This window comes from Bubalus kerabau, chromosome 18 (assembly GCF_029407905.1).
Source record: "Bubalus kerabau isolate K-KA32 ecotype Philippines breed swamp buffalo chromosome 18, PCC_UOA_SB_1v2, whole genome shotgun sequence".
NCBI lineage: Eukaryota > Metazoa > Chordata > Mammalia > Artiodactyla > Bovidae > Bubalus > Bubalus kerabau.
Window position 1 is genome coordinate 33,882,463 of NC_073641.1, and position 12,250 is coordinate 33,894,712.

General features: G+C 42.9%; 1 protein-coding gene across 7 annotated transcripts in view; it reads right to left on the reverse strand.

The window, feature by feature from the left end:
• GHR (growth hormone receptor) overlaps positions 1-12,250 on the reverse strand; it is a 307,084-nt gene that overhangs the window by 181,313 nt on the left and 113,521 nt on the right. The window lies entirely within an intron of this gene.

The following is a 12,250-nucleotide window of genomic DNA, read 5'->3' on the forward strand; positions in this document are numbered from 1 at the left end:
GTCTATTTGGCCAGACTGACTGGCTGCCAGATAGATGGCAAACACAGGGCAGATCAATGTCACGTCTCATCGCCAGGAAGTTTACAATACACCATTTCACTCTTCAGATCATGGAAGGTGTAATAGCTTGATGTGGACCATAATTGTTAATAGCTTTAGTAGAAAATCCTCTCCAAAGAAGATGCACCTTGTTACTGAAATATAATGCCAGCCACAAATGCCTGCTGTCTGTATAATTTTACATTTCCTAGTAACCACATTAAGAGTAAGAAATAGATAAATTTTAATTATATATCCTAATTAACCCAATATATCCAAAATATCATCACTTCATCATGTAGTAAATAGGAAAAGTATTGAGATATTTTATGCACTTTTCTTTTCCCACACTGAGTCTTTGAATCTGGTGTGTATTTCACACTCACAGCACATGGCAACTGGCACCAGTCACATTAAAAGTGCTTAAGAGCCGCAGGCAGTGAGTGGCCACTGCAATGGACGGTGCAGTTCTGAGACTCTGAGACTGGGGAGGTCCACATGCCCAGCCCCTAGCTACTGCAGGATGTATCTGTGTAGACCAAACTGCTGAGAAGGGACTTTTAAACATATTTGGCAAGATCCAATAATTTATTAAGGTCCTAGAAAGAGTTTTTCTACTGAAGCGAGAAGCAGGCTTTTCTAGACCTTAACACTCATTTTGCATATAATTACTGAGCACTGAACTCTACAAATAATTAAACCATAAGCCCAGAAACAGATCTGTCATTAGGTATGGGACTTTAAGTAAATCATTTCACACCCTTAGCCTCTTTATTTCCAAAAGAGTATGTTGGGAGCATATCAATAGTTCTTAGCCTTGACTGTATATTAGACCTTACAAACAAATGCCCTGGCTTTACCATAGTACCAAAGGTAAATGGGAAATTTGGCTTCCCAGGTGGCACAGTGGTAAAAGAATCCACCTGCCAATGCAGGAGATGCAGGAGACGTGGGTTCGATCCCTGGCGGGAGAGATTCCCTGGAGTAGGAAATGGCAACCCACTTCAGTAATTTTGCCTGAAAAATTCCATGAACGGGAGTCTGGTGGGCTACATAGTCCATAGGGTTGCAAAGAATCAGATACAACTGAGCACACACGAGCAAACTGAAAATCAATGACCTATTGCAAGTCAAATGTGCTATGATTTTGAAGTCTGTGAAAATAGAGTCCAGCTGTTCCAAGCAGCTTCTATGGGTGCTGCTTGAGGGGTGAGGGGGAAGGGGGAGGGGGAGAGTAAAACATAATTCTCCCCCATTCAGCTGACCAATAAACATATTTTTTAACAATAACACAGAACCCTCTAAGTCAAGGGGTTTAAATGCTGAAATATGAAAAGTAGGATCATAAAATATTAACCAATGAAACTGTAAAAGAAAGAACATGTGTAAACAGATGAGACCAGTCATCCACAGATATTTTAATCACTCCAATAATGATATAACATGATTTCAAAGTGTTGCTGATGAGACTGGATAGGCAGAATGGTAAAGAGGTTCCCCAGTCCCCCAAAGACAATCATTTCTGGTTATTCTACCATTAATTGAGGTACTGCACTGGTGAGACTTCACAGATGTTATTAAGGTTACACATCAATTGACTTTAAAATAGGGAGACTATTCTGGATTGTCTGGGTGATTTACATTTAATCACATTAGTCTGTAAGACCAGGAGAGGAAGTTAACCAGTGAGATGCGGCAGAAAGGGAAGTCAGAGAGGTTAGAAACTTGAGAGGGACTTGCCCTGCTGTTACTAGAGGGGCCATACAGCGTGAGATGCAATGAAGGCAGCCTTGAGGAGCGAAAATGGTCTCCTAGCTGACAATCAGCAAGGAAATGGGGACGATAGCTGTGCAACGGCCACGAACTGAATTTGGTCAATAACGTGAATGAACTTGGAAGCAAATTCATGCCTAGGACATCCCAAAGGTAATACAGCCCTAATGACAGCTGATTTCAGCCTTGTGAACTCTGAGCAGAGAATCCAGTTGCACCAGCCTGTGTCCAGACTTCTCACTTACAGAACTGTGAGCTAACAAATGGGTTTTTATAAAGTCACTCAATTTATGGTCATTTTTTTTAGAAGCAATAGAAAACAAGCCTGAGGTTGACATCCTAAACATTAGTCAGGAAGACAACTATTAAGCCGTGATGGAAACACAGCCAAAAGGAGAGGAGATTTTTACAAGAGCACAGAATTTTGGAGGCAGAAGGAGCTTTAGAGATAATCCAGTCTAATCAAATATTAACTGATGAAGAACCCTGAAAAAAATTAGTAAATAATTTATGGCTTTGTCTCGCCCAACTATTTAGGACCAACAAGAATGTCCCAATACAGAGACAGGTACAAGAATCTTCCTTTCAGAGCCTGCTGATGCTCTCCCTTGAGGCCACTCAGTTCTCTCCATTCTAACTCTACAATTGCCAAATGACCTGCCGATTCTTGTCTTGTTTTCTGGGTTCTCTCTGGAAAATTAATACAATAACCAGCTGAAATGAAATTGCTTCACAGCTGACATGGAAAACAAACAAATGTATTGGCATTCATCTCATGAGGTTGGCCAGTGTAAACTGGGTGCCTAGAATCTAATCATCTCTGGGTCAATTGATGCAATTCATTGTTTGAACACATCAATCTGGATGAGTTGATCAGTTGATTCCAGAGAAAGCCTGAGAGATCCCATCTAAATTAGTTTGCTGGCCTTGCTTCTCATTTTAACCTCATGTCAGACAGGAAATTAAAAAACTGTCAATGAAAAGACAAATCAAAATCAAGGTCAAAATCTATGAAAGAATAGAGTCGGGAGAAGATAAGGACAAGGCGCATGTATTTATGGAGGAAAAGGTCTTGTGGAAGGGAGGACAGGCTATCTTTGTACATGTCCTTGTAAATCTAACATCTTGGCTCAGGAAAGCTTGTTTTCAGGACCCCTGAATGGAATGTTCATTTTCCAGGAGCCTTATTTTTACCACCCCATGGGACCACCACAGCATGACTCAGGAAACTTAACTCAGCGATCTGGTCATGTTTCTCCTAAATCAGTTGGCTAGTGAATTAAGCTGGAACAAGCAGACTGAGCTAAAGTCTGAATGGCTGTTAATTCAAGAAGACCGTCCTCCTATGAAGAAGTCAAAGGAACAGACACTAACACGCCTTCCATTGCAATCTGTTTGAGAGAAATCAGTTATTTCACATCTTGGAGAGCAGTAATAAAACATTCATCTTCCCATCAAACTGAAAAGTTATTCAAATGAATTTTTCACTTTCAACCACTTGTGACCATCTTATTAGTCAAAACTTTACTTCCAAATGGGGAAGAAAAGCTACAGGGAATCCCACCATGGCAGTTTACACAGCTGCTGCTGCTGCTAAATTGCTTCAGTTGTGTCCAACTCTGTGTGACCCCAGAGACAGCAGCCCACCAGGCTCCCCCATCCCTGGGATTCTCCAGGCAAGAACACTGGAGTGGGTTGCCATTTCCTTCTCCAATGCATGAAAGTGAAAAGTGAAAGTGAAGTCACTCAGTCGTGTCCGACTTTTAGCAACCCCATGGACTGCAGCCCACCAGGCTCCTCCGTCCATGGGATTTTCCAGGCAAGAGTGCTGGACAGGGGTGCCATTGCCTTCTCCGAGTTTACACAGAGCATCATGTAAATGTTGAACCAGAGGGCAGGTGCCCTAGACAAAGGGAAATAGTCACCGGGATGCCCATAAGCCTCTGAAATCAGTCCTGTTCAAACTGAATGAACTCAGCATCTCCTACCCTCCCCAGCTTCCCAGCTAACAAACAAACGGCTTCATCTCATACATTTTCTAACTTGCTTAATGAAGTTATGGCTCCCACATTAGCTGAACTATCAAGTGATAATTTGGTTACTCCATATACACCACGTGTAAATTGTCACCATAGGGGGGTGATTCTACCTCAGAATTCTCTCTGGAAGGTAGTGCCTCCTCCCTCCAGGCCTGCCACACAGTTTTAGGCTTAAAGTTTTAGGCTTAAAACAGCTGCTGTCACAGTCTCTCTTCCTTTACCTTCAAGGCTGCTGCTGGACAAACCCAAAACTTATCGATTCTTCAAAATCATGCTCAAATATCACTATCTCCATGAAGCCTTCCACACTCTCCTGAGACTTAACCTTTCATATCCCTCTACTACAAAAATGTGCCCTGACACAGAAGTCACAAGGTAACAAACCCCTGTTTGTGGAATGAATGAGTTCTCAGTGCCTGTGTTATTGTAAGTTTCCACAGGGCAAGACGCCGTAGAAGGCAATGGCAACCCACTCCAGTACTCTTGCGTGGAAAATCCCATGGACGGAGGAGCCTGGTAGGCTGCAGTCCACGGGGTCACTAAGAGTCAGACGCGACTGAAGTGACTTAGCAGCAGCAGCAGCAGCAGGGCAAGACACAGACTTTCCCCTCATCTATTTATCACTCTGCTTATAGGAGTTAGTTTGCGTGAAAGAGAGCAGAGGGTACTTTGGAAGTTAGGGGATGGGCCTAGGGCTGATCTTTGGGCAGCCAGAATATCACCTGAGGATGCTGGATATAAGTGCAAGAGAATTTCACAAAGGCACAGAAGGTCATAGTTACTCAAAATTCTGCCCAACATCGACCTGAATGGCTGGCTGCTTATGCCAGAGGAAAGGCTTCACTGCTCCTCTGGAAGGAGGCAGACCTCACAGGTCAATCTTCCCTATCAATGTCTTACCTTAGTCCCCTCAGAATTCACAGCCAATCTCCTCTCTACTTTTACAGGAGGGACAAGCAAAAAAAGTCAAGAGAAAAAGGAAGTCGGGTGCAGGGGGCTTCCTGCTCCCCTTTTACCATTGGCACAGGATAGAGCACGAATCATAATTCCCTTTTTTCTTTGGAAATTATTTCCCATGCTCACTAGATTATATTCTTTAAACTACAACTTAATTTAAGGAAATGGTTTTACTAGTTTCTCTAGAATTAAAAAAAAATGTCTGGAAGCCTAACAGTGATGGCGGGGTTGGGAGGACGACTGGGGAGATGGTATCACAATCAGAGAGCTTAGGGGCCGAATGGGGCCCTAAGGACCATGCTTCTGTAAAGGTCTCACTTCACAGATGAGGTAAGCAGAGCCCAAAGGGGTTAAGTGACGAGTACAAGACCCCACTGCTGTTCACAGCCGAGCTGGGAGCAGCACCCAGGCCTCTCATCCCCCGTCCAGCGGGCTTTTCAGTACTTCACCTTGTCTTCAACATGTTGCTCTATTTTCAAGGAGCAAAAAGTCAGTTCACCCTCAGGCTCACACGTGCTGTCACATATAATATCATGAATCATTAGGCATTCAGCACAAACAAATCCTAACACGTGTGGAGGTGAGATGAGCCAAGCCCTCCTGGCCTTTCCCAGCTCCACAGTGAGCTGCTCTAGCCACCTTCTGGGAGTTAAGACAAGAGCCCTGGAACAACCCAGAAATTCAATCTACTCACAGCCAGCCCTCAGGACTGAAGCAAACTGAGCCTGAAGTTCCGAGAATAATCTTGATTAGCACTTTGCAAAAATCTATTCTCCACACTGACACCACAGAGCTCTCCTTCCAAGTGCAGCTTGGCAGCCTGTTTCACTCTATCTAGTATCAATGACAAACCCTTAGCAAGGTCCTTCTAGTCCTGTGTGATCTCACTTGGACTCCTATCTTTCCATGTCCATCTTCTACCCCTTGTCCAAACCTCCCCCTTACGGAGGAACTGTCTCAGAAGGCTCCAGGCTATTCATACCTTCACCCCTGTGTCCTTCCACCCTATTCCCACTTCATTCATTCCCCAAACCTCAGCTCAAGGTCAGTTCAACTTAAATACATTTCTAGCAACAGCCCCCCACTCCCTACCAGGAGAAGTTAGGTGCCTCTCCTCTATCTTTGCCAAACCTCCACCATAGCATCCTGAGATGCCCACTACTTTCTTTTCTCTCCCCTGAGGGTCATCTCTGTATCCCCCACTGTGTTGCAATACCTAACACACTCAGGTTGAAATGAATCATTGCAGAAATGAATAGATTCCCCTGGACTTTAAAATAGATGTTTTTAAGGGGGTAGGAACACATCCTTCTGTTGAAAGTTCAGCTGAATGCTTTTCAATGAGATAAAATAAGTGGCATTTCCTATCATATAAGGCACGATGCGTGTGTGTGTTAGTCACTCATTCATGTCTGACTCTTTGCGACCCCATGGACTATAGCCCTCCAGGCTCCCCCAGGCAAGAATACTGGAGTTGGTAGCCATTCCCTTCTCCAGCAGATCTTCCTGACCCAGGGATCGAACCCAGGTCTCCTGCATTGTAGGCAGATTCTTTACTGTCTGAGACACAAGGGAAGTCCATGGCATGACAGGACAGCCCTAATCAGGCATGCAGGTAGGAACCTGAGACATCAAAGCAAACCAGCCAATGGGTACAGCTAGCAGTACAAAAAAACTAAGTCTTATTTTCCTTTTCGTCAATATGCTGACCATCCCTAAGACTTTAGGAAACCTGGAAGAAAATGCAAAACAAATATGCAATTGTGGTGGCACCTCTTCATGACACTCCTCTAAAACAGAAACTGAGCTGAAATGTAAAACATGAACCACAATTATAACCCCGAAATGTCTCCTGAGTGCCAATTATTATTTCTGTCGACTTTCTCAAAATGCATCAGCTTCTTAAACACGCAGAAAGCTAGCCTTTCATTCACAGAATAAACTTCAGAGACCTAAATTATATTATAATGGTCATTGGACAGGGAGGAAGGCAGTCTGAGGTTTTGCCTAACTGGAATATTTTAAAGGCTGCTGGACAGGAGAAAGAAGTTTCATTCAGAGTAGAAGAAGAAGAGTGGAAGAGGAGGGCAAGGAGGGAGGGAGGAATAAAGCCAGAAGAGGGAAGAACGAGGTGGGAGGAGAAGAAAAGCAACTGACTAAGTCAAGTGCAAAAGCACTTTTTTTTTTTTTTTTAAAGAGACTTGACTCTCACCCTTTTAAGCGAAGTGAACAAGAAGGGAAATACTAACCAATAGTCCAGCAGACACTCCTGAAACAGAGGCTGGATTTTCGTATGGTTCCTCCAGGCTTTATGGCAAGGACGTTTAAACTTCCTTATTCATTCAGTCATGTATGGAAGCAGACCGCACTATGCTAATTTGGTTAAGAGTTGGCAAACAGTGTGGGGTTGGAGGAAGAATATGGTGAACGTTTCTTGGTCACCGCTTGGCAGTAGATTCTTGGTCTTGCTGCTTTCCTATATAAACCTTCCCCAAATCCTCCCCAAATCAATTACATTTTCTCTCTCTTCCTCCCTCCCAGACACACACACACACACACACACACAACCTGGTACCAGAAAAGATTAGAGCATACAACGCATTGCCTCACATAACGAACCCCCCGACCTTTGCCCAGGGCTGGGTTCTGCCAACTGAAGTGAAGGCCAGGCCTGGGCTGGAGTCTCATGAGGCTCATCAGGATGGAGCCAGCCAGACCAACTGAGAAGGCCACGTATTAGAATTTGACAAAGACCATAAGCCAGAGTGGCTGAAGACAGTGAGAGTTATCTGAATCTAATCCCACAACTAAGGAGTTCAAGAAGGGAAGCTCCAGGAGGGCAGAGGTGCTGGAATCTCCATGAAGGATCCCAAGAACCCACAGTATAGTATAGAAAGTGGAATATTTGTTAAATGAAGGGTAAGCAATTAAATTTTAAAACATTAGTGCCCATTGGAGATCCCAACATACTTAAAGTTCCATGTTTAATTATAGTACCTATCAGTGGCTATTATCTGGAGCTTCACCATATTTCTTGTAGCCTCCTTGCCAGTTAGAACAATCACAATGATTCCCACCACTGAGTGTGGGTTGAGCTGCTGTGCATGCAAAGTTTTGCTGCTAGTTATTCAGTCATGTCTGATTTTGCGAACCCAAGGGCTATAGCCTGCCAGGCTCCTTTGTCCATGGGGTTTCCCAGGCAAGAACACTGCAGGGGGTTGTGATTTCCTTCTCCAGGAGATCTTCCCGACTCAGGGAATGAATCTGTGTCTCCTGCATTGGCAGGTAGATTCTTTCCCAGTCAGCCATGAGGGAAGCCTGCATGCAAAGCTATGTGAGTATTATTCTTATATGACCAATGGTCCTGTCCATGCTCCCAATACAAGAAGACTGTTCATCCTCCTACAGTGTTGGTGGGAATGTAAATTGGCACAATCACTATGGAAAAAAGTAAGGAGGTTCCTTAAAAAAGTAAAAATAGAGTTACCATATGACCCTGCAATCTCGCTCTTGGGCATATATCCAGAGAAAAACATGATCTGAAAGGATACATGCACCCCAATGTTTATTACAGTGTTGTTTACAACAGCCAAGACCTGAAAGTAACTGAATGTCCATTGACAGAGGAAAGGATAAAGAAGATGTGGTATGTATATATAAACACACACACACACACACACACACACACACACACACACACACACACTGGGATATTACTCAGCCATTAAAAAGAATGAAATAATGTCATCTGCAGCAACACGGATGAACCTAGAGATTATCATACTGAGTGAAGTAAGTCAGACAGAGAAGAGGAAATATTGTATGACATCCCTTATATGTGGAAACTAAAAAGAAATGATACAAATGAACTTACTTACAAAACAGACTCACCGATTTAGAGAATGAATTTATGGTTGCTGGGAGGAAAGCTGGAGGAAGAGATAGTTAGGGTTTTTGGGATGGACATGAACACACTTCTATATTTAAAATGGACACGAATAAGGATCTACTATATAGCACATGGGATTCTGTTCAATGTTATGTGGCAGCCTGGATGGGAGGGGAGTTTGGGGAAGCACAGATACATATGTACGTATGGCTGAGTCCCTTTGCTGTTTACCTGAAACAAACACAACACTGTTAATTGGCTATATACCATCCAATACAAAATAAAAAGTTTTAAAAAATAATATATTGAAAAAAAGACTGTTCATGATTGATGAGCATAGCTGAAATTAGCAAGGCCTTTTACTGTTTAAAAGACTCCTGCTTGGCTGGCTTTCCTGTGTGTGTGTGCAATAGACAATTCTGTGACATGTGACACATACAAAGCCATTTAATATAAGGAACCCTCATAGGGAATCCTCAAGCTGGAATCAAGATTGCTGGGAGACATAGCAACCTCAAATATACAGATGATACCACCATAATGGCAGCAAGTGAAGAGCCTCTTGATGAGGGTGAAAGAAGAGAGTGAAAAAGCTGGCTTAAAACTCAGTATTCTTAAAACTAAGGTCATGGAATCTGGTCCCACCACTTCATGGCAAATAGAAGGGGAAAAAGTAGAAGCAGTGACAGATTTTATTTTCCTGGGCTCCAAAATCACCGTGGATAGTTTGACTGCAGCCATGACATTAAAAGATGCTTGCTCCTTAGAAGGAATGCTATGACAAACCTAGACAGTGTATTCAAAAGCAGAGACATCACTTTGCTGACAAAGGTCTGTAAAGTCAGAGCTATGGTTTTTCCAGTGGTCATTTATAGATGTGAGAGTTGGATCATAAAGAAGGCCGGGCATGGAAGAATTGATGCTTTTGAACTGTGGTGCTAGATAAGACTCTTGGGAGTCCCTTGGACAGCAAGGAGATCAAACCAGTCAGTCTTAAAGGAAATCAACTCTGAATATTCATTGGAAGGACTGATGCTGAAGCCGAAGCTCCCATACTTTGGCCACCTGATGTGAAGGGCTGACTCACTGGAAAAGACCCTGATGCTGGGAAAGACTGTGGGCAGGAGGAGAAGGAGATGGCAGAGGATGAGAAGGTTGGATGGCATCACCGACTCAATGGACATGAATTTGAACAAATTCTGGGAGTCAGTGAAGGACAGGGAAGCCTGGCGTGCTGCAGTCCATGGGGTTGCAAAGAGTCAGACACCACTTAGCCACTGAACAACAAAAACCTTACAGGGAAATGTTCATTCGAATAGATTAGTTGACAATGACTAGATTTGAGACTCCCTGACTGTGAGTTGGTAGACTGTGAGTTCATTTACTCTGAATGATATATTGGACAAGTAGAAACAGCCCTTCTGACAGATGTTTCCAAAGTCAGACTCAGGAGTCCATGAATACCTCATCTCTAAACCCTGTCTTCCTCCAGAGTCTTCAACACAAGCCAGAAATCTAGGGGTTACCTTCTCTACCTCTTCTGCCCCCATTTCATCTGTCAACTTTAGCTCTTCAGTATCTTTTGAATTCATTCCATCCCCTTTATCCTCTCTACTGCTACCACCAAGTCCTAGCCATGATCTCTCATTGAGACTTTAGGAATGGCCTCATAACAACCCATGAGGAGCCTCAGGCTCCCTCCAATCCATTTTTTCATGGAAAAATTATGTTTTGAAACAAATATGATCATGGTATCCCTGTGAATAAAACATTCAAATGATTTTCCTTGTTCATACAATTAATATAACCCATCATGTGAGTTAATAGTTATAGTTATCCCCCAACATTCACTCTCCCCACTTTCAATTAGTAATAGAACCCAGTAACCTTGCAGCCACCTCTGGTCATACTAAGACTCACTTCTGGCTACAGGATGTCAGAAGTGGCAGAAACATCTTCAGGAAATATATGTCCCTTTCACTTTTCCTTCTCCACTCCCACTGGCTTGATGGGCTGGATCACCAAGCACACGGATGAGGGCATCTACCTCTGTGGAAGATTTCTGGAACTCATTATGAAGTGGGAAGGTCTTCCCAGATGGAACTGGTGGTAAAGAACCCACCTGCAATGCAGGAGAAGCAGGAGACAAAAGTTTGATCCTTGGGCCAGGAAGATCTCCTGGAGGAGGAACTGGCAGCCCACTCCAGTATTCTTGCCGGGAAAATCCCATGGAAAGAGGTGACTGGTGGGCTACAGTCAATGGGGTTGCAAAGAGTCGGACAGGACTGAGCAATAGAGCATACATACATGCTTGAAGTTGGATCTCAGATAATAAGGGTTTAAGTACTCATAAAGGACTAACTAGTCAGTGGTTTTTTGACCAGCCAGTCGAGGTCTTTCTAGCTTATTCTTGAAAGAAAAATTTTTTTTTCACTGAATTTTTCAGGTTCAACTGAAAAGAAGTGGGAAAGAAAAATCAAGAGGTCTAAAAGCATAAGCTTTCCCTGGTGGCTCAGAAGGTAAAGAATCTGTCTGCAATGCGGAGACCTGGCTTCAATCACTGGGTTGGGAAGATCCCCTGGAGAAGGAAATGACAACCCACTCCAGTATTCTCGCCTGGAGAAACCCATGGACAGAGGAGCCTGGTGGGCTACAGTCCTCAGGGTCGCAAAGAGTTGGACACAACTGAAGCGACTTAGCACACATGTATGTAAAAGCATAAGCTGAAATTTCATCCTCAATATGTATGAAAAGGGAAACTTGACAGGAGCACATGACAGTCTGACATGAATTTTTTTCATGGGGCCTTAAGAGACACCCCTTCCATTTCTAAGAGAGAATTATGAATTCTAGTGCACTGAAACCAAAAGTATTTAGAAATGAGTAGCTTTATTAGCAGCAGCAGCAGCAGCTTTATTTAGGGAATTATTAGGGCCCACAGTAATGACCATCATCAACAGACAGAAATATTTTGGTCTATTAAAGAAAACAGGGGACACTCTGCCCAACCTTATCCCAAACAAAATTAGCAAACCTCAAGTTACTAGGGGATTTATTGAATAAATAAAATCTGGCAGTAAATAATGGTCATACAAAGAGTAGGGAAGTATGGGGCCTTAGGAACAGGATCTTTCTAAGTTTTTGCACCCAGTCCCCCTAGACTAAGCTGCATCCAAACATGAGGCTTTCTGTTTCAAGGCGAATTTTATTTGTAGATACTTCAAATTTAGATATTTATACCAAGAACATGAGCTAAATCAAGAGTAGGGGTAAAAAAAAAAGTAGGGGTACATGATGTGAATTTGCAAAGTGATCATTTTCCCCAGAGCCAGTTTGGGTTTTTTCCCCCTGGTTATAAACGTACAATACTTATTTTTGTAGCAGTTTGGTAAGAATTAATATAATGTAAAACAAATTTTAGATTCCTTTTCTGTCACTCTCTAATAGTTTCTAAAACAAAGGTTGAAAACAGACCCCATACCAAAAATTTGTTTATTTTTCTTTTTCCATTTAACATTAGTGTCTCAAGCATCTGCCAATTAGATTGCCACTT